We start from the raw sequence: 25,206 nt of genomic DNA on the forward strand, positions 1-25,206 counted from the left end.
GCTCTCCAACATACGCTGCAGGAAACTTATGCCACATGAATATACATATGCTTACTGTTTCTAAGAAAGGTACATTTTCTATTACATATTGTACCATAACCATTTATTACAGTAGTGATGCCATTTGTTACAGTAGTGATGCGATTTGTTAATATTTTATTCTTAGGCAAAAGGGACAACTTTGTCAATACTGACATTATAGCTTTTATGAAAAATAATATAAATGATATTCTTAACGTAGAAAATAAATAATGTCCAGAAAGATGGATATAATAGGAAAAAGGTTGTATATAATGGATAATAAAGCCCAATATAAGATGGAAAACACTACTCCCCACAGAAACTAAATTCTAATTGCGCAAATGATTCCGAGTCACACTATAGTGGCTTGTATAACTAAAATATTGTGGCAGGAATACGATTAATTCAAACAAGTATATATTTTAAGCTGCTTTTTTCTCCTATTTATTTGCGCATGCGTATTGTTAAAATGAAACCAATTTACACCCCAGGACATCAACTACGTTTAGTTAGGCGCATCTAAATAAAAGCAATAGAAAATCTAATTCCTTCTGCAGTTTTCTAAAGGTTAATTTTCTTTGGGATGCTAAAAAAAGGAATAGCAAGTATAGAATTTGGTTTACTGAATATTTTAAAAGTGGAGTTGAATTTTTCCTTATAGAGCAAGAAACTATTTTACTGGATTATTTCATTTGATTTTATATATACTCTTTTCTGTAACCAAATAAACAAATTAAAATTCGTGTGAAACAATAAAAGATTCACGTACGATTAAGAAACAGGTTGTTTTCAGACGAAAAGGACAATATCTTTATTTAAAATTTTATTCGTTTATGAAATATTTGACTACATTTTATAAATATGCAAGCGTAGTGGTCAATTATAAAACAAATTATATTTCGTAGAGGCAATAAAATGCCACTAAAACAAGAATACAAATGTTGTGAGTTACACAAAATATATGACTTATACTTGAAAGCATTAATTTTATATTATTCATTGCCATCTTTGATCGTTTACTAGTAGTTTCTGTGTAACAAAATAAATTATATGTATTAAATCTACATCATTTCTATCATATAATTTCAGGAATCAGAATTTTGGATTATTTATTTTAAACATGTGCATGTGTATGTTAAAGGAAGATCTTAATAAATAGCAGAAAGACCTTTTGTTAGTTTTGTAGATTAAAACAAAAACGTGTACATATAGTTATGGTTGCGTAATTTTCATTTCAGGGATTAAGTAAGTGAAAGTAACTTTAAAAAAATCAAACTTAAAAGTATCAAACTAAGTAAGTAAAGTAAACTTTCAAAATAAATCAAAATTAAATTGATTCTAAATGTTTGATCGTAAAACTTGACTTTCACTGTACTTATTACTTCATAATTTAAGGAATGTTTTTAAGAAATAAATACAGATGGAATATTTTAAATAGTCTTAAAATAAAATAATTCGCGTAAACATTTTACTATTTTAAACCGTTTTAGATTATTTTAAACCGCGTTAGATAATAAGATTTCGTATCTAAAGAGAAACAAATTTCCCTTTTAAACAATTATGCCAAAATTATTCAAAACCGGAAGTGATGAGAAAGCTGAACTTGGCTTCAATGCCTAGAAAATTTTATGTAAATACTAATCTGTGAAAGTTAAAAAAAATTAGAAAGTTTGGTAGAAAATGATTTGTATTAAACTTTATAGTTAAATACATTTTATTTTATATTCTGCGAGCTAAATATATTGCCTAAAACTAATAAACTCCAATCTGTGGAAGCAAGAGCTGTTTAACATTTGTTTAATACGCAACTCTGCTTCAAACAGGATCCTTTTACAGATATAAAAATCCATGATGTATGCGTACTTGATTTAAAACTTACAACAGTGAAATATTCTGTATATACATAATGGTGTGTGGGTGTGTGTGTATATGTAATGATGATGATAAAGAAGTACTGGAAAGCTGATTCAAAATGTTTACTTTAATAATCGTTTTCACTTTTTTTGTATGTGTGTGTGATTATGGCAAAGCATCGAGGGCTATCTGCCTAAGGGGAGGGATGCCTTCGTGGAGGACTTTCTAAGGGAAACTGGCTCGTATACACGTTACACATGGGGAAAACCACGAAAACGCCCATGCAGCCAGCCCGTTCGCGGGATTCGAACCTCGAACCGAACTACCAGTGTTCAGCGACTTTACCGCTCGGCCGCTGGTGGGCCTCACTTTTTTTTTTTTTTTTTTTTTTTTTTGAGATACTGGATTTAAAAAAATAGTATTCAGTACAGGGTATTCAGTTCCTATTTCTTTTGCATATTTGGGAAGACTTATAAAACTTTGAAACATAATGCAAAACTAGATAAGTAAAATAATGTATATTAGTATCATGGCTTCATAATTTGGATTTCTGAAGGCATATTATGAAGTGGATAAGAAAGGTGAGATGTAAAAGTATTTTCTTTCCATAAGGAATAGAGAAAAACCAATAACTCAATGTTCACACACACATATACATACATACACACAACACACACACACACACACACACACACACACATATATATATATATATATATAAGTAAAAAAGTAGTAACTCACAGAAACGTGAGACCTAGTCGGTCAAAATTCCGCGTTGAGCTGCAAATTTTAAAATAGATTTATAAGAAAAGGAGATGTTAAAACCCTAGTTAGGGCAGGATAGAACATTTGAATTTCATATCTAATTTCTGATATTACATGTAAAACAATGTCAAATCATCTAAATCAAAGTTAAATCAAAATAAGTACGCTAAAAAACCTATCCAATCTACATATAAAAGAAAACCTGTACAACAAAATCAAAGTATGTACGCGAAAAAAAACCTATCCAATTTATAGAACGTAGATAGATGTACATCAAATATTTTTCCTTAACAGTGTACTATTTAATAATTATTTGCAATTTGATAACAAAATATTTAAGCAAATCCAAGGAATACATATGAGCCCCAATAGTTCTACAGCAATCTGTGGATTATTCCTATTCACTCAAGAATAAATTTATGCGTTCGCTGAATCAGAATAAACAAAAGTATTACCAGCACGTTTGTAGATATATAGATGACGTAGTTGCCTTTAATAACTTCAATGAACTAGAGCACGCAAATATATATCCTACTAGCCTTAAACTTAACGCCACCAACGCACAGCAAACTGGCAGGGTTTACCTTGATATTCAAATTATTAATTACAATATTTTTTTTTAATTTATGACAAACGCAGAGTTTACCGATTAAGGACCAGAAAAAGAGGATTACCTGCCTAAAGAGATTGGTGTCTTCGTGGAGGCGTGGATTTTCATAAGACAAACTACCTCGTTTTTATGTTACACATAATGAAAGCCACGAAGACACACATAACCCCAAATCTTTCTCCAGTGGTCTGAAATTTATTCTTTTGAATAATCTACGAATAACATGAAGAACGTAACAGAAAATGAATACGTTCTGCTCATTTCTACCGTCTTTGTAAGAAATATCAGCTTTTAAGAGCAGTTATCCTGAAGGTTTGCTGTTTAATAAAATGTCGTTTTAATTTACTACGAATTTTGAAGTCTGTTATTCATTTATCTAGAAAAATATTGGAGTTTTCACATACTAGATTGTATAGATAAATTTGAAGAGTTCCTATTTATTGGAAGATTTTTAGAGGCACCTTCTTGAATACTATTTGATATTCCAGTCATTTTTCATTCTATGTATTAACTATAATCAGTTTAGAGTGCTAACAGTGATTAAGGTTTAATTGTGAATCACCTTCATTCGTAAGTTGAAAGTCGCTGGACTCGTTAAAAAAGTGACCTTTTACGCATATTGATTAGATAAAATAATAATAGTTAAAAAAAGGACATTTGATTAATAGAATTTACACAAGTAAACATGAGAACAATTTTTACGTTCAAAACAAACATTTCGTATTTCCTATACGAAGTCTCTTAAATAATTAAGAATATTTAACAGTTTAAGTCTACTGCTAAGCAGTAGGCACCCTTATTCCTGCAACTTTGTTCTCTGATTATTGTTTGACATTTTCTTTATTTCTCGCTTAAAATTCATCTGCTCATTTGTCCTGTTCCTGCAATCTTTACTATTAGTCTGCTACATTTTTGGCATTGAAAACACGATTAAATATAGTGGCATTTGATACTGGAGATTAAAAATACGCTTGTTAGCGTAATATTCTATAATGCAATTTTGGTTTGTCGTATTTAGATTCCTATTGGATTCTACCTCCTTATCTTACAAGATTTTTTGCGTTATAGAAGACTTGTCTACTTGTTTGTATATATTTATTTGTGTGATTTGTTACGTTTCTTGTTAAAAATTATTTCTGTAAGATAAATAAGAAATTATTCGATGCGTTTGTAGTCACAGTTAAAATAAATCATGTTTTATATAAAATCAGTTGCAGACATTTTGATTTTTGAATTTCTGTCTTCTAGTCCAGCGGTCGTTAACCTTTAGAATTTCATGGACCACTTCTTATATAATTTTATATTTGAAGGACCACTAATATGAATTAAGATAAAAAGGTAAATACATTAATGCAATAATAATCAGGAAACTACACATATTTCGTTCACATTGAAAAACTATATGAAAAGTACAAAAATCTTTTTTTCTTGTACAGAAAGTTTCACATTTCCGTATAACTGAAATTTAACTTCACGAAAAGCAAAAACAAACCGCCAAACGCAAATCAATAACAATGAATTGAAAGTGTTATGTGGCCAGTTTTTAATTATTGCAAACATAGTAATCATCGTTTACTCAGTAATGGCACCATCGATAACAGTCAGACAAAACAAACACGGAAACTTCCAGTTATGCAATTATAAATAAAAATGCAGATGGTTCATATAAAAGACCATCAAATTGCCTATTGACACGCAGAAAAAACGGTGTTATTAACGACTACAATAGCATATGTTTGTAAATCAAAAAGAAGGAGAACTCCAGCTCACGCTGTTATTGATAACAGCAGCATATCCATGGATGTCAAATCTCACTTTCAAATATAGCTAGATACACCTGCAAAAGTAGCTAAAAATTCGCTAAATTAAGAAGGAATTTCGCTAAAAGTAGAAGCTAAAATGTAAAAAAGAGTATAATCCATATTCCATAATAGGTTTTGTAAGTCGTCATGTTTTAACGAAAATAGGTTTTGTAAGTCGTCATGTTTAAACGAAATCTTCACAAAAATATAAATAATGCCCCAATTTTTCTGCGGACTTTCAAAATCTTTTCATGGACCACCAGTGGTGTGGTCCCTGGACCACCGATTGGCGACCGCTGTTCTAGACTAATAAATATTTTTGAACAACTTATAACAAATTATACATTTTTATTATTATTTGAGTTTTCGTATTCTGTAGGTAATATAAAAGAAAGGGTTTGAAATTTTCTACGTATTGACTAATAGCCTCATAATTCAACAAAAACTAGTAAATAAATAAAAAGCAAATTTTTCCAGGGAAATAAAGAGTAATACATTTCTTTCACCTCAGAAGTACCATTCACAAGCTCTTTGGGCTCCAGTGAAAACATAATGCCACAAATTATACATTTTTGCTGCTTAGACATTATTATACATTATACACAAATGCTGCTTAGATATTCATTGAGAATGCCCACAAATGTTGCTCATTTATTCTGTATGAAAAATACTTTTGGGATACTCAGGAATTCTTATAGCACATGCAAAATGCGAAAGTTTAAAATTTATGTTATGACTAGCAGTAAAACAAATTGTGCGAAAAGATATAACATGCTTTCGAAAAATCTGCTGGTCATTTTTCATGAAACATTAAGATACAAAGCTTGGAAATGTTTTCAGGTTGAAATCTTATTGTTTTGTATGGTACATCTTAACTGTTTTTCTTTACGTTCTTGGAGTTTTATGTTTTTCATTGTGCCTAAGCATACAGAAGTTGCATTCATATAATTACAATTAGGTCATCGATATTCAAATTATGAATTTTAAAGTTTCATGAAAATATAAGGAAAATGACCTTTCCTGGTAACATGTTTTATTGAAAATTAATAACTCTCTTTCTTTAATACTAAGATCGTAAATCTGACGAAAGTGATTTTAAAATGTGACTCGTGGCCTACATGTCTTGGTTTAGAGACAAAGCGATAAATTGCAGCTGTAATTTGAATAAATTGTACAATTTGTACAGCCATTTAAAGCAAGTTTTTTGACTGAAGATTGAAGAGTATTTAAATAACAAGATTGAATGCAGTTCACTCCGTGTATAAACATTCAAGATGTGAAAATAATCTCTTTTGGAAGGTCAATGTAAAAGTATTCGTCTATGGGCCCAAAGCTCTACTTTCGAAACCTAAATGAAGTTGTATATGAAGTTCTATTGAATATAACATCTTTGTCTTGGCTACTGCACCTTACTGCCAAATATATTTGCAGTACAGATATTCCCATATTTATAGCCATGTTTTATTATGTTACACTGGGGGATTAATCATCCATGCGGTTTAATATGCCTTAAGCTTGCGATCTTTTATTAATCTCTCAGATTACAGGAATGTATTTTCCAATTTAATAAACTGAGCGAGTTAAAAACAGCAGATAAAATTTTTATGAGATTGTATTTTATTTTTACTTTAAAAATATAGAATAATCTTTATTTTGTCGTGTCATGATCTCGAGAAATTATCACATTAATTACACGTGAAAAAACGTGAAAATCTCAACAACGTGAAACAAACAACGTGAAACAACAACGTGAAAACAAACAAAACAACGTGAAAATCTCACTGTACTGAAAGTACTTTTGAAACCCGAAGCATGAAGTCTTGCGTTTGTCTTTAAAATCGTAACAATAAATTGCTTATCAAATCAAACTGTACTTTATCTGTATAATAATCTTTTAAATACTCTAGGCAATGAGATTATCAAATACTACTGAAAATTTGAAAGAAACTTTTCTTATTATAACATTAAAAATGTATCCGAATGCTTTCTGTCCTTCAGTTTAAAGTTAAACATCTCCGTAGACATTTGTAACGACGGCAAGAGAACAACACTCAATAGTTAGGCATTCTTTCAAATTTCTAATTTTTTATATATAAAGAAATTTTGTTAGGCTTTTCTTTCTGCTTCCAAATGTGGTGTGGCGCGTGAGATACTAAGTCTTTAACTCCTCAATATTTTCTTATTACTACTGATGATTTGGTTAGTAAATTTTTTAAATGCTATCTGTATTTAGTGGCTCTCTCCATTAATTCTTGAACCTTTAAAAAATAATTCCAAATTTAAAAAAATTCATTCAATAAAATACTCTTTAAAAAATAAAGATTAAAAATATCAATTTTAACGTTTATCAGATCTTTCAGTCAGTGGCTGCGCTCTGCCTCAGGGCATCAGATCTCGAAAGCTGCCACTCCAACTACCGTGTTAGCTTTTTATTTGTTTGTTTATTTTTTGTCGCAGGTAGTGATGAAATGGCCTCAAGAGGTTTTAAAATTGAACGCTTCCAGCATGTTTCCTTTTATTTTTTTCCTATTTTTAACATCAATATCCTCTTTGACATTTTTTATTTGCTTAACCTCGGATTTTGTATAAAGTTCTAACCTAGTTTAGAACTCTTTATTATTGACTCCATTTAACAGTATCCACATTCAAAATATGTGTTTTGGGCTACTTTTGCATGCTTTTCCTGAAATCACTTACATGAAAGATAGTAAACAGCAGTTTAATTATGACATTTATCTTTTTATTTAAAGTTTAACTGCTGTTTTCATTGTCATGTAGAGAGGTTTTTTTGCGTTGAAGTAAATATTTGAAATTCATCTTAGGAATTCGAAATATTTTATTCGATATAATATCCATTCGGGTTTGAATTTACTAATACTGTATTACATTTTTTTGAGCACTGAAACTAAAATTTCATATCTCTAGTTTCTATTTGGCAATATTATGAATGGGATAAAGTTTTGCATAACAAAGCTCTTTATTACAATATTTATAACAATATTTCTAATATTACTCATATGTTAGGGTACACATGTTATGAAAAGTGTTTGGTATGCTAAAAACCCAATTTAAATAAACATATCATTCTTCAGTCTACTTGGGTATATAGATTGGTTAACTATGTTACATGGTAGGTATAAGAGAAACAAAAGTACATATTTAGATGGATAAATATTCGCTCATTTCATCATTTTCTAAATTTGAATATCATAAATACGGAGTTAATGTACAAGTGATGTGCTATTTTTAAAAAGTCCTCATAAATACAACCTCAAATATGTTACAGTCCAATACATGATGGTGCTCCGAGAAACGCAGCTGAAATTACTTATTAAGTTATTATTATTCGATAAATTAAGTGAAACCATTTCCTTACAAACGTAGAAAGTCTTAAGTGATTTTGTGGTCAGATCGAACCTAAATATTGTGAAATGGTAAATACAAACACATGATACACATATGAGTACATATACACATATGAGTTGATGATACACATAAATCTGATACTTAGTCAGAATATGTGACTCTGAGCAACAATGAAAAGCAATGTCTCGTGAACAGTTTATTGAATGAAATGCATAAAATGCTCAGCTCCCTAGGATTTTAACAAAGTTTGTAACAATGTAGCATTGACTGCCTTTTATGTAAATTTTACAATAATGAAATCTTCATCAAGGCTCTGAAATAGAAAGCTCTAAGTTTTATAATCCCTCTATTTGGTACAATTTAAAGCTTTTAGTTAATTAAATAAAGCGTAAATAAATCGCGTCTTTACTGATGTTTCTTTAATAGTTAGAATTGTTTTATCAATTTTCTCCTTATGCAAGTCAAAGTTTCGTGCTTCGACGAGCTATGGCCCGGATCTTTCGTTCGCCAGCCAGATTTACTAGCACTTACACAACGAGAGCGAGCAGTAAAGATGAAATTTCCTTAAAAGTGTTTACAATTACCATATGATCTCAAAACTTACAGACCTTTCCAAGATCAGATTTTGCTGAGTTTTCTTGGTCAGAAGTATCATTATATTTTTATTGTGATACCCTAATTAGTTTAAACATTTAAAAGTAATATGCATATTTGAATTTCTGACCCGGTAAGTGACAGATACCAAACGACATCATTAAGATAATAAACTATATTTGCTGCTGTTAGCGGTATAAGTTATATTTTCTCTCTACTTTCCGCATGCCTTCGTTTTGTAATTGGAAGTGCATTCGAGGCATATTGAAAAGATCCAAGGTTCGAGTTCCAGCGAAGGCCTTAACCATTTTTGGCCTCTCCTGCTTCGAAGAACCCTAATGACTCTAGAAAGCTTTAGAAATCCCACAAACTGCCGTCTTCAAACGAATTTCTGCCCTTTTATCCATGTGTGACGTCGGTACGAGCTGATGTTTCCCAGAAAAAATGTTCACAAAAGCATTCCTTCCCTAATGTTGATATCAGTTCTCTAATGCTGTTCTCATGGTGTTCTTTTATACATAACAAAGGAATCTTCAAATTTGTCTTGAGTCCAGATTAGTTAGTTTCAATTATATAATCTAAATTATGGTTTGTTAATAAACCAAAAATTTAAGTAACAGAAGTTTATATTAAATACATAAGTGTATATTAAATATTAAGATTTCTCTCTTAGTCCATATTATCTGTTTCTTGTAGAAACTTCCCTATATTTCATGCTATGCTATATTTATAAATTATAATGTAAAATGATTTGCGCTCCTTATTTTGATACTTCCATGTTTTTTAGAATGCACTTGAAAATATAAAGAGAATATGTATTTTAAATTAACTTTTGAATTGACTAAATGCGGATAAGAAAACGTTCTCATCATGCTTTAATAAGTTAAAAACATTTCGTTATTTTTCAAAGCATAACATGAGGCGATATGATTACATTTTACAGCGATCTTTCAGAACAAAATTTACGGCGATTAATTTCCTCCTCTGATAATGAAACCAGTTATAAAATGAACGATGCATGCTGGCTCAGCCGAGATGAAAGCAGTGACCACGAAAATGAATAATGTTTTTTCTTTTTAGCTTCCCTGTAAAGTTATTTTCAGAAGCCTTGAATTTAACCGGTATTAACGTTGAAAATAGCATCACTCAGAAGCTCTCATTAATACCTTCCGGATTATATGTATTTTCCTTTTTAACTCATTAAATCGTAGGTAATTGTTTACTAAATAAACGTTTCTTTCATTACAGACCTTGAAAAAGATACTTTCTTTTCAAAATTATATTCATTCATCGCATTTAAACGCTTCCATAAAATTATGTGTCTTTGTTTTAAACGCTGTACAGTTAAAACAATATGTGTAAAAACAGTATTTAAAAACTTAAGCCTAGAATTTGCTTTTAAGTATATTGTATGAGAAAATAAATGTAGGAAGAATCTCACTAGACTTCAGAATTTTCTCAAAACTTCAGCATTGTCGGGTTAAATAATAAATATGCTTCTACGAAAGCAGCTCTGTTTGAAAAATCCGCTCGATATAAAAACTCACCAGTATGTGGTTTGTTTCTGGTTTAATATCCATTGAAAGAAATACGAAAATAACTGTACCTGTTTAGTATACCCTTTTAGTCATTTTCAAAGTAATTTTATTCATTTCTAGTTACCTTATTAAAATACAAGAGTTTAAATAAAAAAACGTCATTTACACTGTGTTGTTTTTTATTCTTCAGAGCACACGCAATTAAATAAATGTTTAGATCGGAACTTTATATTTACTCTTATCACTATCCATTTTTGCTGAGTTTTACCCTTACCTTTTGAATCCTATTTAGTAAAATATGTTACATATTCGGAGAAAAAACATATCAAATGTCGTTGTTCTTTTTCTATATTTTGACCCCATCACACTAGGATGCAAAAAAAAAATCAATTCTTTTATGCTTTTAGAAAAAGGTATTATATTTATAAGTCACGTTATTGAACTGTCAAACGCAGGCCATGTGAGCTTTGTTTTACGGGTCATGTTTCAATACAAAAAGGTTTGTGACAAGCATAGGGAAAAGGTATTTCTGATTTGAAATGCTATTAAAGGTTTTTCAAATGGATTGAAAATTGATTCAGCGTCTTTTGAATCCCGAAATATTTATAATAGATTTCTCATTTTTGATTTTCGAATCGCATCATTGGAGTATCTCGGATAAATAGGTATGTCATCACTATCTCAGGTTAAATTTTAACTAAATTAAATCTCTAAAACGAGTTAAATGCCTACTTAAGAATGCACAAATCATTTTATCTGAGTTAGAAAATAATTCGTAATTAATGGGCTTGGTTAAATAATGAAATTATTATAAACTGATTTTACATTAAAAAGGAATTAATACGTTTTTATAAAAATTTTAAAGGTTATTATCAATCGTTAAAAAAGTTAACCTCATTAAATATCTTTTAATAATAAAGATAAAAATAACTTAGCTACCAGAAGTAAAACTTTAGAAGTTTATTTCCAAGAAAACGTTGCAGGTCATTTGTTAATTCTTTTGCGAACTTATGTCCAGATATATTGCGATGTACCCGGCGTGAAATACTTCCCCCCCCCAACTTAAGCTGATCCCTATTGGATTTTTCGTATTTACTTGTTAAAATGTAAGATGCTTTTACGAACTAAAAAATAAAATGCTTTGAAACAATTTTCTTCATTTCAGGCCTTTTGAAATCAAGGAAATTAAGTAAAAGTAGTTGTCTAGTTTAATATCTAAGTACTCACTACAGCTCATTGTATATTGTTTTCGTCATCTAAAGTCTAGAATTGTTGGACTATAAGGACTGATGAAATTATTGTAATCAAAAAGCAACAACCTTTGGTTTTTTTATTAAAATCATTAAATATTTTTATAAACTTATCCTACGTAGGCAGAATGAAATTGAATTAACTAGACTCAATAAAATCTTTGTATATTTTTCCTTCGTAATAATTATTATTAGCGGCTGACTATGCAAGCGACTATTATGCCACCAGTTTATTTCAATCAGCGAAACGAAATTTTTACCTTTGAAGCATTGCCTGAAATTTACGCTTTTGTGCATCTGAAATTAGAATCACACCTGTATTAAAAAATACATCATTAGACGTTGAAAACGAAGTCGGTTTTTGTTCAATAACAATACCTAGATAAACGAAAACGTAATTACGAATAGCATTTTACATTAAATATCTTATTTTCTCTGAAAATAAACACTGAAAGTTATTTAAAATTATCGACAGTTATTTAAAGCAATTTGTGCTCACGCATCTATTTACTTTTCTGTCACATTTCGTGAAAATGTCTTACAGAATTTAGTCGCGTAAATAAATCAGAGTTTACAATTATAATTGATGCAGAGTCCCTGAAATGGAATACGCTCAGTATCAAGATAGAGCTGGAGGTACTGAGTGTCCTTTTTATAACAGAACACATTCCGTGATTGAAATGACAGAGCAAAAGCACTGATACAGTTTTTCTAAATGGGAAATTTTATTCAATTTGGCTTTTAATTATATATGTCATTTTTATGTTATGTTTAAGAAAATGGCAAAAAGTAAATCGAAGCGTATTAACTCAGGTATATCATAAACAAATTGTTTTGAATCAAGTAATTTTATCTCTCATTAAGATTTTATTTCAGTTTACTTCTTTGATGAAGAATTATTCTTTAAGCAGCCACGATTATGAAGAATTATACAGCTATGGGAATTGTTTTTTAATCAAAATAATTATTAAAATAAACATAAAATTAACATGCTGTTGAAACCTGATTATCTAATACCCATATCATAAGATTCAATCACGAGAATTATGAATTAAAGACAAAATTAATTTAGTCAATGGCATCAAGATTTTTTTATCATTCAGCCTGAAGAATGAGACAATCTCGCATAAAATACCCCGTTGCAATTGAAGAAGTTTTACAACAGAATTTTTTTTTTTTTTTGATTTTTGGTTTAGTTGATTATGCAAAGTACACTAGGGCTGCCTTCGTGGAGGACTTTCTAAGAGAATCTGGCTTGTATACACTTTGCACATGGGAAAAACCACAAAACGCCCATGCAGCCGGCCCGTTCGCCTAGAAATCGAACCCAGTATAACAAGTGAAACAGGTCATAATTACCAGGTTCAGCGATTTTACCGCTCGGCCGCTGGTGGTCTGAAAATGTTAAACGAGCTCCCGTGTTTGAGTTTAAACTTATTTGTTGATGATGCTCTATGAGAAAGGAAACTATAGGTCTTCATAATGAAGAAAATATTATTAGGATTACTTAATCAAATATATTATGTGGTAAAATTAAGAAAATATGTTTTCTTTTATGGTAATGAACTAAAGCATAATTAGTAAATTACCATAACGCATTTTTAAATCTTAGGTCACACATTTCAGATACATTGTTATAGACCAGCTTTTTTTGGGGGGGGTTTATACTCCGGTTAATAGCCTATTTTTCATGTTTTAATAAAATTACGATACTTAATTTTGTTGTTGCCAAAAAAAGCTAAGAAAAATATGAAATTCTGAAACATATCGAGAACTGATTTCGTCATTTTATACAATTTTCTATCATATTAGCTGAAAAACATACATCTGTCCCTGTAAGAACAAAACAAAGTATTGACGAAGACCAATAAAATGCATTCAGCTAATACTAAAAAAATATAATAATTCACTATTTTGGAGTGATACCATAGGTAGTACTTTACTTTAATTTATACTTTTGATGCGTGAGTCAATATTGAACATTGTCAATAAAACTCATATTTACTATCATGTCTATATTTCAGTTACATAAATCAAACTTGACTAATCCCCAAAAGTACGTGACATTTAAAAGACCCAGAATAGTTCTGCAACTAAGCGATATCCCACCAGCGACCACTTTCCTTTCAGCACCTTCCATTTCTGAAGGAGATGTGGGATAAAATAGATGCCGAGAATGATTTCAGGTGCGCGGGAGTGGGAAACTCCTTGTCTCCTCCCCCGTCAGCAACGCCACCACTCCCCAAACAACGTGGAGCCGTGAAAAGAGGAACGAGATCACATCCAATTCTCTTCTTGTGACTTCACGTTGGCAGTCGTTCGCGCTGACGGATGCTTTTGAAAAGGAATTGAATGAAGTCCTTTTCGTTTTGCTTTCTTCTCTTCTGAGATAGAAAAGAGTCTTTCAAAAAGCACATTAATGAATCCATCGTTTCCCGATGAGTAATTGTTCTGCTATTAGAGTGAAATATTAGAGAAAGGACTTGTTGCTGAAAGCAAATATTTTGGACGGGCACGAATTATTCCTGAAGATTAACGGGCCATCATTCGGCATATCCATCAAGGGAATAAAAGTGTCTTTATTGGGCGGTAAGTGTGGTAAAAATGTTTTAAATATGATTTTTCTGGTCAGAATTTAGATATCTGAACATAAAAATTTTTTATATGAAAATGCGTTCCATACGCGGGCTCACATTTCAGTGCTCCTTTATGTCGCCTTTACTTCCATATGGGATCCTCTATGCTTCCATATAAGACTGCATTTGATAAACATATTTTTTTTCTTATTTGAAGTTTTTTCGATTTTTTTTAAGCCGCAATTATGCAATTAATCATAGACTTCAAAGATATGAAAATCTAATATTTATATTACTTTCATCAAGATGTAATATTTTGTGTTGTTATTAATATTTAATCATCATTATAAATCTTATGTGTTAAGCGTACAGATCATGACATGAGCGATCAGAGACTTCGTCAGTGCTGTGTTTCACCTTTATTATATCTGGTAGATAAATATTGGTAAAAGTAACCAATAACAGGATATATTTTTAGATGTAGTAAAATACTCCATGTTGACATTTCTGATACTAAAATACTTACAAATCGCATTTTCATGTAATATAATGTCACCATTAAGAATTGCCACATTCAGCACGCATATGTAACTTCAATATCTATTTTGATGCGTTGGTTATTCTAGAATAAACGCACTTATTGCACACTTGCAGGTTATTAACAGATACAAGTTAACCGCGTTAACCTTTAGTTGTATCTCCCGTTTAAATTATATTTTATTGAACACAAAGATTCATTCACTTATGAGCTTCAGCAAATATATAACTTATTTATAACATAATTCGTATATAACTTTGTATTAATATTTGTTAAACTTCAGATATAAATAATGAATGAAATCATTTTACAAAACACAGTTATTTCGTGCAGAACTTTTTTATTTCTCTAAATGATTTTTTTCAATTGACATCAGAAGTTCAATAATGAATCAAATCGTAGTGTCTTTTCGATAGCAAATTGTTAAAATTTGAATGTCGTTCACATATTAACTACTGACTACTCACCTGTAGACGACGCATTAATCACTAACAATTTGAAATTTTATGGTTAATTAGCTACATACGGAGAATTTCCGAAAGATTACATAATAAATACCTTTTTAAGAGTATTCCGTTGACCCATAGTTCTAGTTTAAAGAAAAGGCTGGATTTCGGCATAGAAAACTTTTTGTCGCGCGCGAACGTTTTGTAAAAATTTAAGGAACTAAAATTTTTGTATGGGCATTATAAATCACCTTTGGCGCGAAGTACTAATGTTTCCCATATTCTTTTAAAATATTTTAAATAGAAAAAAATCTTATTTTCAAAACTATGAAACTGGCATGATTAAATAGAATTTACGGACACTAAAATTAAGTTTTAGGGCTTGTTTGAAATTTAATTTTGTGTGATGCAAAGTTTTGAATTTAAGCATTTTCAATATTAAACTGTAAATCAGTACTTCCATATGAATAATTACCTGGCTTTAAAAATATATTTTGGAAAACGTAATTTCAAATATTTAATACAAATAATTATTTTTAGGAGTATCTGCATAATGTTCTCCAAAGTTTTATTTAGAATTATCTCCGTAATTCTGATAGTAGAAGGACAGAGTATTTTTGTTCGATTACTTCAGCTATTTTTCTCGTTGGAAATGATTTTCTAGTGGTGTCACATAATACTTTAAGATTAATGTTCGTTTATTAACAGGTGTCAGGATATTAAATATAAATTGGATGTCAGAATATAAGTTGTGGTCTTAAGTTCCATCTCGTTCCATTTATTTGTCAAGCTGTAACCATGTGTCCGCAACCAGTTAGCCAACATAAAATTATTTGTGAAATCTTTTTGAAGCTCACAGTACAATACTTCCAATTCAGTAACAATGAAATGCTACAAATTTTCCTGTTAGAATTAGTGCCTGTGCTGGTCTATTTACAGCTAACCTAAAGAAATGTTTCTTAAGCGACAATTTTGTAAATTTACTAAAGATGCACCGGAGTAGGAAAGCGTCTTTCTCAACAGTCCATATATATAATCAAAACATCATGTTGTAATTATCTGAAGCTTGCAGTCAGCTTTTAACTTAACAATGGAATATTTTTCGTAAGAAGATATGGCAATCGTGAAGCATTGGGATTCTAGTCGAAGCCCATATCTTTAATAACTCTGGCAAAAGCAGACTCTACGAAGCTTCCTCTACTAAAGATGATCTTGGCCGATAAACAACATGTCCTAAGTAAAGGGGAAAGTAAAAAGCGAATATAGTCAAATCAAAGTTCTTCTCCAACAACATTCTTCAAACACGCTCGCTACTTCGCATCTTGGATATTACTTTTTGCTTCTCCGAGCCTTCTTTAATAACAAAAAGTAAAAATGGACGCTGGAAATACAGCGATTCATCCTTATTCCAAGAGAATGTCATCTTTTGTTACCAGATATGTAATCTGACTTCGAATAAGATGGAGCTTTTTAGTTTTAAAGTACATGTTCTAGACTTCTATAAGGAACTTTTTCTGTGGTTAGCAATTTTTATTTCCTTCTTTTTATTTGAAAACATACAGACTCCCCATGCACCACAGATGTACAACACGGGTCTTACAGAAGTGAGTTATCTAAAACATTAAAAGTTGAATGCATAAATAAAACGAACAAAAGCAGAGAACAGCAGTCTGGAATTTACAAAAACAGATAAGTTCACTGGCCAAGTCACTCCGAACATTTTCAAATCGTGCTGCAACCATAATCTAGGACCATCAAATGTGGGGCATGAGAAAATCAAATAGTCTACATCCTGAGATACTTTTTGAACATTAACATAAATTTTTCGAACTTGAAACGAAATTCAGTTTTATCTAAGTTCAAACAATTCACATAAATTGTTTGATCTTAGATTAAACGATTTTTTATTCCATTTGAAAAAAAATAATTATACATATAGCCGAACAACTTTGTTTGAAGATTAACTTCATAATTTTCAATACAGATATTTTGACTTTTTATGTATTTTTGCCTTGTCGCGAAGTGAAAACTAAATTAATTCAATGAGAAATTCTGAATCGTCTGTTAAATATTGTTCCCTTTTTTTTTTTTTGTTGTTGTTTACTTAATTTCTTTTATACATAGTTTTAGATTTATTAGAAAATTTAAATAGAACATGTGGAAACGATTAGATAATTCTTAAGATGATCTAAATTTTGTGCATTCTGAGTTAAAAAATGAATGAAATGTAACGCTGTTAAGTTAACCTAGGGCCAAAGTGTCGCTATGGTAAACACATATAGTGGATTTTAAAGAGTGCATTTATTATATTGTGGTTTATTTATGCACTATCGACGAAGCAAATTTAATTCAGTCCAATACGTTTAAATTCAATGCAAGAAAAAATGCGTATAATTTAATATTCCGTACAAGGAAGTCATGTGATGTACACATCAGATTTTTTTATTATTATTTTATTCTCCCATGTATTGAGAATTGGAAAACGGTAACTATACGTATTCATGCTCATATTCGTTCTCATGGTTTCATTTTAAAATATCGCAGAGATCGTAGTATGTCTGGTAATATACTGTTTCGGATTCAATAATCATTCACTTTGCAATCGTAAAATTTTTAACAGCAACATAGAATTATGGATTAAAATATTAAATTACGCCATGCGTTTTTGCCAAATCTTTTCTCAGTTCACGATATCATTGTTAAGTTTTCTTAATAAGGTGTCGAAGTTTTTATTTGTCCTTTAGCTCTATTTTTTAAAAAGACTTTCAACTCACTTACGCCATATAAATTTTAACAGTTTAAATTGAAAATCATGTTCGCCATTGAAATACTGAATTGACACAAAACGTACTCTTGCAAATATTATTTTAGCATTTGCAAAAAAATTTTTTATACTTATTCATTATTCCAATGGTGAATGTAATTTTGAATTTTCTTTGTTTATGTTTTAAATTTAATATATATAAATGAAATTTTCAAAAATCGGAACAAAAAGAATAAGATGCTGCAATACATATTTGAAGGTTCATTCTGTTTTCCCCATATTCGAATATAAACTGTTAAAACGGAAATTAAAGAAAATTGCAAAATTGTAATAAAAGGTATGTTCACTTCAATGAGAAAAAAGTATAAAATATCGGAAATTTGTACATAATAAAAACCACAAAAATAAAAAATAAAAGTTTTTAATCTCCTGCTTGTAACGCTTTAAAGAGAACTTATCAAGGAAAAAGTGCTTAGAAGCCTTAAACCAATACAGAATTTTATTCTTTTTTGTTCCGAATTTGACAATTTGATTTATTATTTTCAAATCTTGCAGCACATTGCGCAAATTTGTGTCCAGGATTTACTTTCTTTTGTTTTTTTTTTTTTGTTTTTTAAGCTCCTTAAAAATATTTGCAAGTATATGTATATATATATACATGAACACCCTATATATATATATATATATATATAGGGTGTTCATAAAGGAATGATGCGGTTTTAAAATTAATAATGAATCGATGCATTATTTTATATGAGCACGCTTACAGCATAAGCAGCAGCAACTCTACGTTTTTGATGCATTAATCACAATCTTTGAATATATGAACCCTAGGTCAAATGATATAAAATTACATGGTAATCAAATTCTTCCCATACCTAAAGTAGCATGTTCGTCGTGATGGTTTGTAGTGCATGCTTTATATAACCGCAAACTTTCTCAAGAGACATGAACATTGGTGGTACATAAACTTCGTCTTTAACAAACCCCCAAAGAAAGTAACCTTATGGCGTTAAATCCGGCGAACGGGATAACCAGGAGAGAAGGTTATTGCTTGCTGTTGCAGCACGTCCAGTCCAGCGTTGGTCAGGAACACGATTAAGAACCTCTCGTACATTTGTGTGAGAATGGGACGGAGCACAGTCTCGTAGCAAAATGTATTCATCAAAATTGATGCTCAGCTAGGGTAGCAAGCAAGTTTCTAACATGTCTAGAAATGAATCACCGATCACAGTTTCTTGTTCGAAGAAAGGTGGGCTGAGCACTTTCTCGTGCGACATAGCACAGAAAACGTGCACGAAACTCACCCTACATTGAAACCACAGACCTGGACAAGTCAAAGCACACAGAAAGCCTTTTTATGCTGCGGCGCCATCTTGGAAACCAACACAGGCATGACAAGCATACAAGCCAATACTTGCATTGTGGGTTTTACATGGGTAAAGAAATACATCAATTTATTGTTAATTTTCAAATCGCAGCATTCACCTACAAGCACCCGGTATATATATATATATATATATATGCCCGTATATATGAAATTTAAATCCACAATGTTACTGCAAATTTATATCATTATTTTTTATTAAGACTTAATTTGATAAACAGTTCAATTGATAAGAAAGTAACGGAGATCTATATATGCTATCAGACACGTCTTTTCTACTAATTATGCCAGCAATGGTAGAATAAAATAAACTGCAAAATGTTAATAAAAAGTTACTCTTAAATGACTCCATTTGTTTTACCCTGAGCAGTCAAATGCTGTTGCAAAATAAATAATAAATGACGAACCGCAATAGCTTTATTTTTGTCCTAACCTTATATTTTCTGCATCAACATGGCTTTTTTTGTCCCAAATGTAATCTAAGGGAAATAAGAATAGTGATCTTTCTTCATTTCTTCGTGATAAATGTATCTTGAAAAACTATTTTTGGTGTGTTGAAAAAATTCAAAATATATTACACGTTCTGTTTCTCTGCTATGCATGTTTATCCTGACGAAATAGAGAAAGAACAGGTTTTGAATAAAATACAGCTGCTACAGATGAATATTTTAACCTGTTTGAACTCTTTTATTTAAAATAAGTTTAAGGTAGACATTATTCAGCAAGACATTTCTATAAATAATTTTCTCGTGAATAATTGATAGTGATCTCGTTGTTCTAACTATATGAATGAATCAAATAAGATAAACTTTAAAACTAAAGATCTTTGATCATACAGAGCATTTTAGTGAGAATGAATGAAATAAATTTCCATATTTAAACCCAAACATAATATGTAATAAGAGAAAAATATCGCAGCTTAATTGTTCAAACAAAAATGCAAGCAGACAAACAAGAAACTTCATTATATCAAACTTATTCAAGATATCATTAACAAATTCTTGGAAACTGTATACAAATATTACTATATATAGCTACTCGTATCATGTTTCAGAAAATAAATGTTTAAAGACATATTTTACATCGCGAAAACATTTTTATACTAGGAAACATAATTTAGAAGAATTAATTTAAATTTGTCTCTTCTAAACATATAGTAAAAATTAGGAATTCTTAATTAAACGAAATTTAATTCTTATATAGATGATCTCAACTATTGATGAAGGACGTAGATATTTGCCATACGTTATATAATTTTAGCCAACGCACACCATTATCCAGTAGTATTCATTTGCTTATTGTTTGTTCACTTAAGGATGCCTTGTTATGCTTCAGAACAGATCCAGTTATATCTATTGTTTCGAGAGTATGTTAAGCAGCGTTTAAGCAGCGTAATACTGTTTCTCATCGTGCTAGGAGAAACATCAGATATTCTGCAGATCTGCTATAGTAAATGTTGTTTCTAAATTAGACATCTGCTGAATGTTTGAGGATTGTTATTCCAGAATTTTATCTCAAGTCCTGTTATTTTGCTGCTTGTTAAAATATGCTCCGGTATGCATTGTTCGCCACACCTGCAAAAATCAGTAATTTGAAGCTCACATTTGTAGCAATATGTCCGCTTTAAAATCGATGATTTTAATTTAGCAGAAGTGACTTTGGTTATAAATTTCGAAAATGCCTTTTAAAATCCATGTCATACTCTCGAATTTTCGTAACAGTCTAATCTTACTAAACAAGAACTCACTAACTGAGACTTTTTGTCAGAGGACCCTAATAAAAATTAAATATTTGTACATTCTGTTAAAAGATTTTCAAAGACGAATATTGCCGTACTCTGTGAAATTGCCTTTTCATACAATTCTGAAACTGGCACCATATGCTATAGTTAACCGTTGAAGACGTGTTTAATAATTTAATGATTAAGCAGTTCTTCAAGAGTCGAGTGAATAACAGTAATCTCTATCAATATGAGATGAAATAAATTGCTGTTTATCAATAAATCGTCCCTCTGCAATATCTCATGATATACCTGATTTGATTTGGGCTTTAAGTATATATTATGAAAACAAAATTCTTCCATGGTCATATGGATAATAAGAATAGTTGTTTTTATCATTTATTAAAAATTTGAAATTTGCTGAAAAGGAGTTGATCAGCAGCTTATAGTAGCCATTTTTCATTTCTAATAACTCCGTTTTTATTTCTTTAGGTCATCATGGTTTCATATGCCAATTTAATATAAGGCGGATTAGATGCGGAACTAAAATATGCTATAAATGAGAAGCGCTTGATCGATTTCATATCGTATGCAAAAAATGCCTTCAATTATTAAAATTCCACTATATGTATTATAAAGAATTATTTGGTTCATGAACATAAAATTCAGGCAGTTTGCTTTGATTTTCCACGTGGAGTTTCAAAGCCGAACGCTTTTAGAAGAAATACGAACAAAATGACGATACTAAGAAATCGAAAAGCTCCCTCCTCAGTGCTTGATAATGCTAAGTGTATAAACTTCTACTAAACACTAGCAAGTCATACTTCATTCTCCTTCTGGCGAGCGGGCAGCTTGCATAAAATTTTGAAAATTGTTTCCAGGTGTAATTTAACAATATTACAAAGAAAATATTTATACAGGTATTCTATTTTGTGGCTGAGAGCCTTTGCGTGCTTCATCATATTCAGTTAACCAATCAATCGAGCAACCAAATGGCTCCACGTGGCAGACAAAGTTTTAACGGATGCTGTTGTTGATGTAATTATTACATACATTGTTGAACATATGTACAGAAGCTTTGCATTATCTATTTACGCATTCTATCATGATACCAAAAATGTTACGTAAAATACAGGAAGAGTAAGCTTTCCATTATCGTGATTTTATTTTAAAAACATATTTATTATTTCCCCTTCCGATCGTTTTAGAGCTTCGCAAGCCAAAGCATTCAAGGAAAGTTACCGATAACACCCCTAGGATTCTGCATTCAGAAGCAGCTGTTCCCTTCTCACATACTTCTTTAGTAACTGCTCGATCTCAAAGGAATTTAAAGCTGTTTCAGATCTTTGAGAAAGCTTCACGTTTACCCTATATATTCTCATGTTTCGGAGAAGAACATCAATGGAGAGGTGACAGGCCCTGTTAAATTCGGGAGGCTCAAACATTCTCATGGGACGCGAATATCTTGATATCGAAAAAAAAATGTTGATAAAAAATTTATTCGAGAAAGGGAATTTGAATCAACGGGAGTCCTTTGGGATTTTGCTATAAGGCTTTTCATAACCTTCGAAAGTCCAGCTTAGGGAGAGCTTCATTGTATATAAATGAAATTTATAGACGCTTTCCTGACTGCGACTTGATAAAATTTTATACCCAATCTAGATTCTTCTTCAATGCATGAAGTCTTTCCTCCGAAGAAATTGGAATTTCTATGACTTCTTATTTAAGATTTTAAGAAAACATAATAATGTTGATTCGATCTAGAACGCTATACAGAACCAATTTCTTCAGTTGCACCCACTCAGTTTTAATGAATCTTATTTGAGGACAATTTTTCGCTTTTCGATATAATAGCTAATTTATGCCTTTTTCCCCCACTTGAAAATAGTATTATTTTGTAGCAAAATGTTTCCTATGAACTCAATTGGCGCCTTAAAATTATTGTAATATTCATTAGGCTTGAGAAATAAGTAGAATATATGTAATTAAAAACCTAATAGCAGTGCAAAGTTTTCTTTATAACCCAAATACAGGTCCATTATTAAAAAAGTTATGCAAAACCTGTAAAATACGGTATTTACATAAAGTGACAAAAGATATTAGAGTAAATTAGAAGCAGAATATTACTGTTATGATAATCAAAATCTAATGTTAAAGTATAAGATATTATATAACTTGGAAAAACAGAGATTTTTTATAAGGCAGTTTTACTTTCTAGCGAAAATGTATTTCCCTCTATGCCTTTAGTTTACGCTACAAAGATGAGAGAAATAATTGACAGATTTTAATGCTGCTTCACAATATTTACTAGTAAAAATTTACTACTACTGAAAATTCTGGCCTTAATTGCTTGATTGTATTGGAACTGATCGATAATAATTGAAAAATAAATGCCACATTTAGATTCAGCGAAATATAGCCTAATGAAATTACATAAATGTCGCAGGGAGAGCAATGTGGTTTTAAATCTGACCAAGGCAGTCAGCAATTGTTTATAAATGTTGGTTCAAACATATCCTAAGTCCGCCGTCGGCCGAGCGGTAAAAGCCGCTGAACATTGGTAGATTCAGTCCCGACGAACAGCTGGCTACATGATTGGTTTCGTGGTCTTCCTCATGTGCAATGTAGATACGAGCCAGTTTGCCTTAAAGCTTCTCCACGAAGCATCCGTCGCTTTCCGTGTAGAGCCTAAAGAAGGAACATGTAGCAAAAAACATTAACACAATCTAAATTTGTTGAAAATCTGCTCATTTAATGCGTCGGGGTTTAAACCAAGAATATTGTTATTAAGTCCTGTAAGTTGTTATTAAGTCAAAATAAGTTAATAACAACTTCCCGGTAATAATAAAAAAGGTTAAATTCTAAATTCAGTGTGTGAGTTAAATTATTTTAATTTTCCATATTCGTACTCTTCTGGATCACATTATTCACTAAGTCAACATAATAAGATGGCTCAATCTGGATACGATTTAGAATATATGAGTTGGCTTACCGATATTTCTAGATTTGCTCAGGTACCTTATCCAGTTATTAATGCATAGAATTAAACCTTAATATGATCTAGCCGGACAGTAATTGATTTTTCGATAAGAATTAAATTACACTTTCACATATAAACACTTGGTAATAGTTATGCCTACTTGTTAACCCTTTAGAGAATGAAATTAGAAATAAAATGAATATAAATATACAGGGTTATCCAAACTAAACTTCCCCAACTCAGAGGCCTGTGCAGAGTGTTGTATGGGTCATAATGTGATGAAATTTTAAAAACAGACACTTCAGATCATGCGCTCGAGATTTATTACACAAAAACAATTAGTACAAGAAGTTGCCGATAGGTGGCGCTGTAACACTAGTAATGTGCATATTGCAGCAACGTGATTTGCAGAAATAAAGCTTCTGCGCAACATATCCAAAAGACGAGCCCTACAAAAGTGGAAGACAGGCCTTGCACAGGTAGTTGTTTCCAGCTCTTTGATGCACAGTGGCGACTTTGAAAGACAAAGCTCTGTTAGTGAAACTTTTCTACTAGAATGACGAGAATTCCTGTGCTGCGATAAGAGCATTCCGTCGGCTGAATATCTTACGCCGAGGACCAATGACACCACGTGCTCTACGAGACATGATGAAGAAGTTCGAAAGAAAGGGATAGCTGGGAATTTTACCAGGTAGAGGACGACAGATTGTGGAATCTGCACGCGTAGAAGACGTTGCTTTGGCGGTCGTGGACCCCACTAGCCAATCGCCATATGGTGTTGTCAGTGTGGCAACTGTTTCCGGTGCTGTTGATATGCCCTATTCGACCGCATGGCGTGTGATGCGTCGAATCCCCGGTTATTTTCCTTACAAAATCCATAGTCGTCATCAGCTGTCCGACGGGGATCCTGTAGTTCGGGAAACATTTGCGTTGCAATTCCTTGCCAGAATGGAAGTCGATGGTGCTTGGCCGTGGAACATTCTTTGGACGGATGA

The 25,206-nt window shown here is 31.2% G+C and overlaps 1 long non-coding RNA gene across 1 annotated transcript in view; it reads left to right on the forward strand.

Moving 5' to 3' along the window:
* The first annotated feature begins 14,037 nt into the window (after positions 1–14,037).
* The window catches only part of LOC146995859 (uncharacterized), a 344,090-nt gene continuing 332,921 nt past the window's right edge, over positions 14,038–25,206 (forward strand). The window contains exon 1 of the long non-coding RNA XR_015042846.1: positions 14,038–14,389. This is a non-coding gene — a long non-coding RNA (uncharacterized LOC146995859). The remainder of the gene's footprint in view (positions 14,390–25,206) is intronic.

Source organism: Stegodyphus dumicola, chromosome 8 (genome assembly GCF_044657685.1).
Source record: "Stegodyphus dumicola isolate Sdum_Otavi_A_Nest chromosome 8, ASM4465768v1".
Classification (NCBI taxonomy): Eukaryota; Metazoa; Arthropoda; class Arachnida; order Araneae; family Eresidae; genus Stegodyphus; species Stegodyphus dumicola.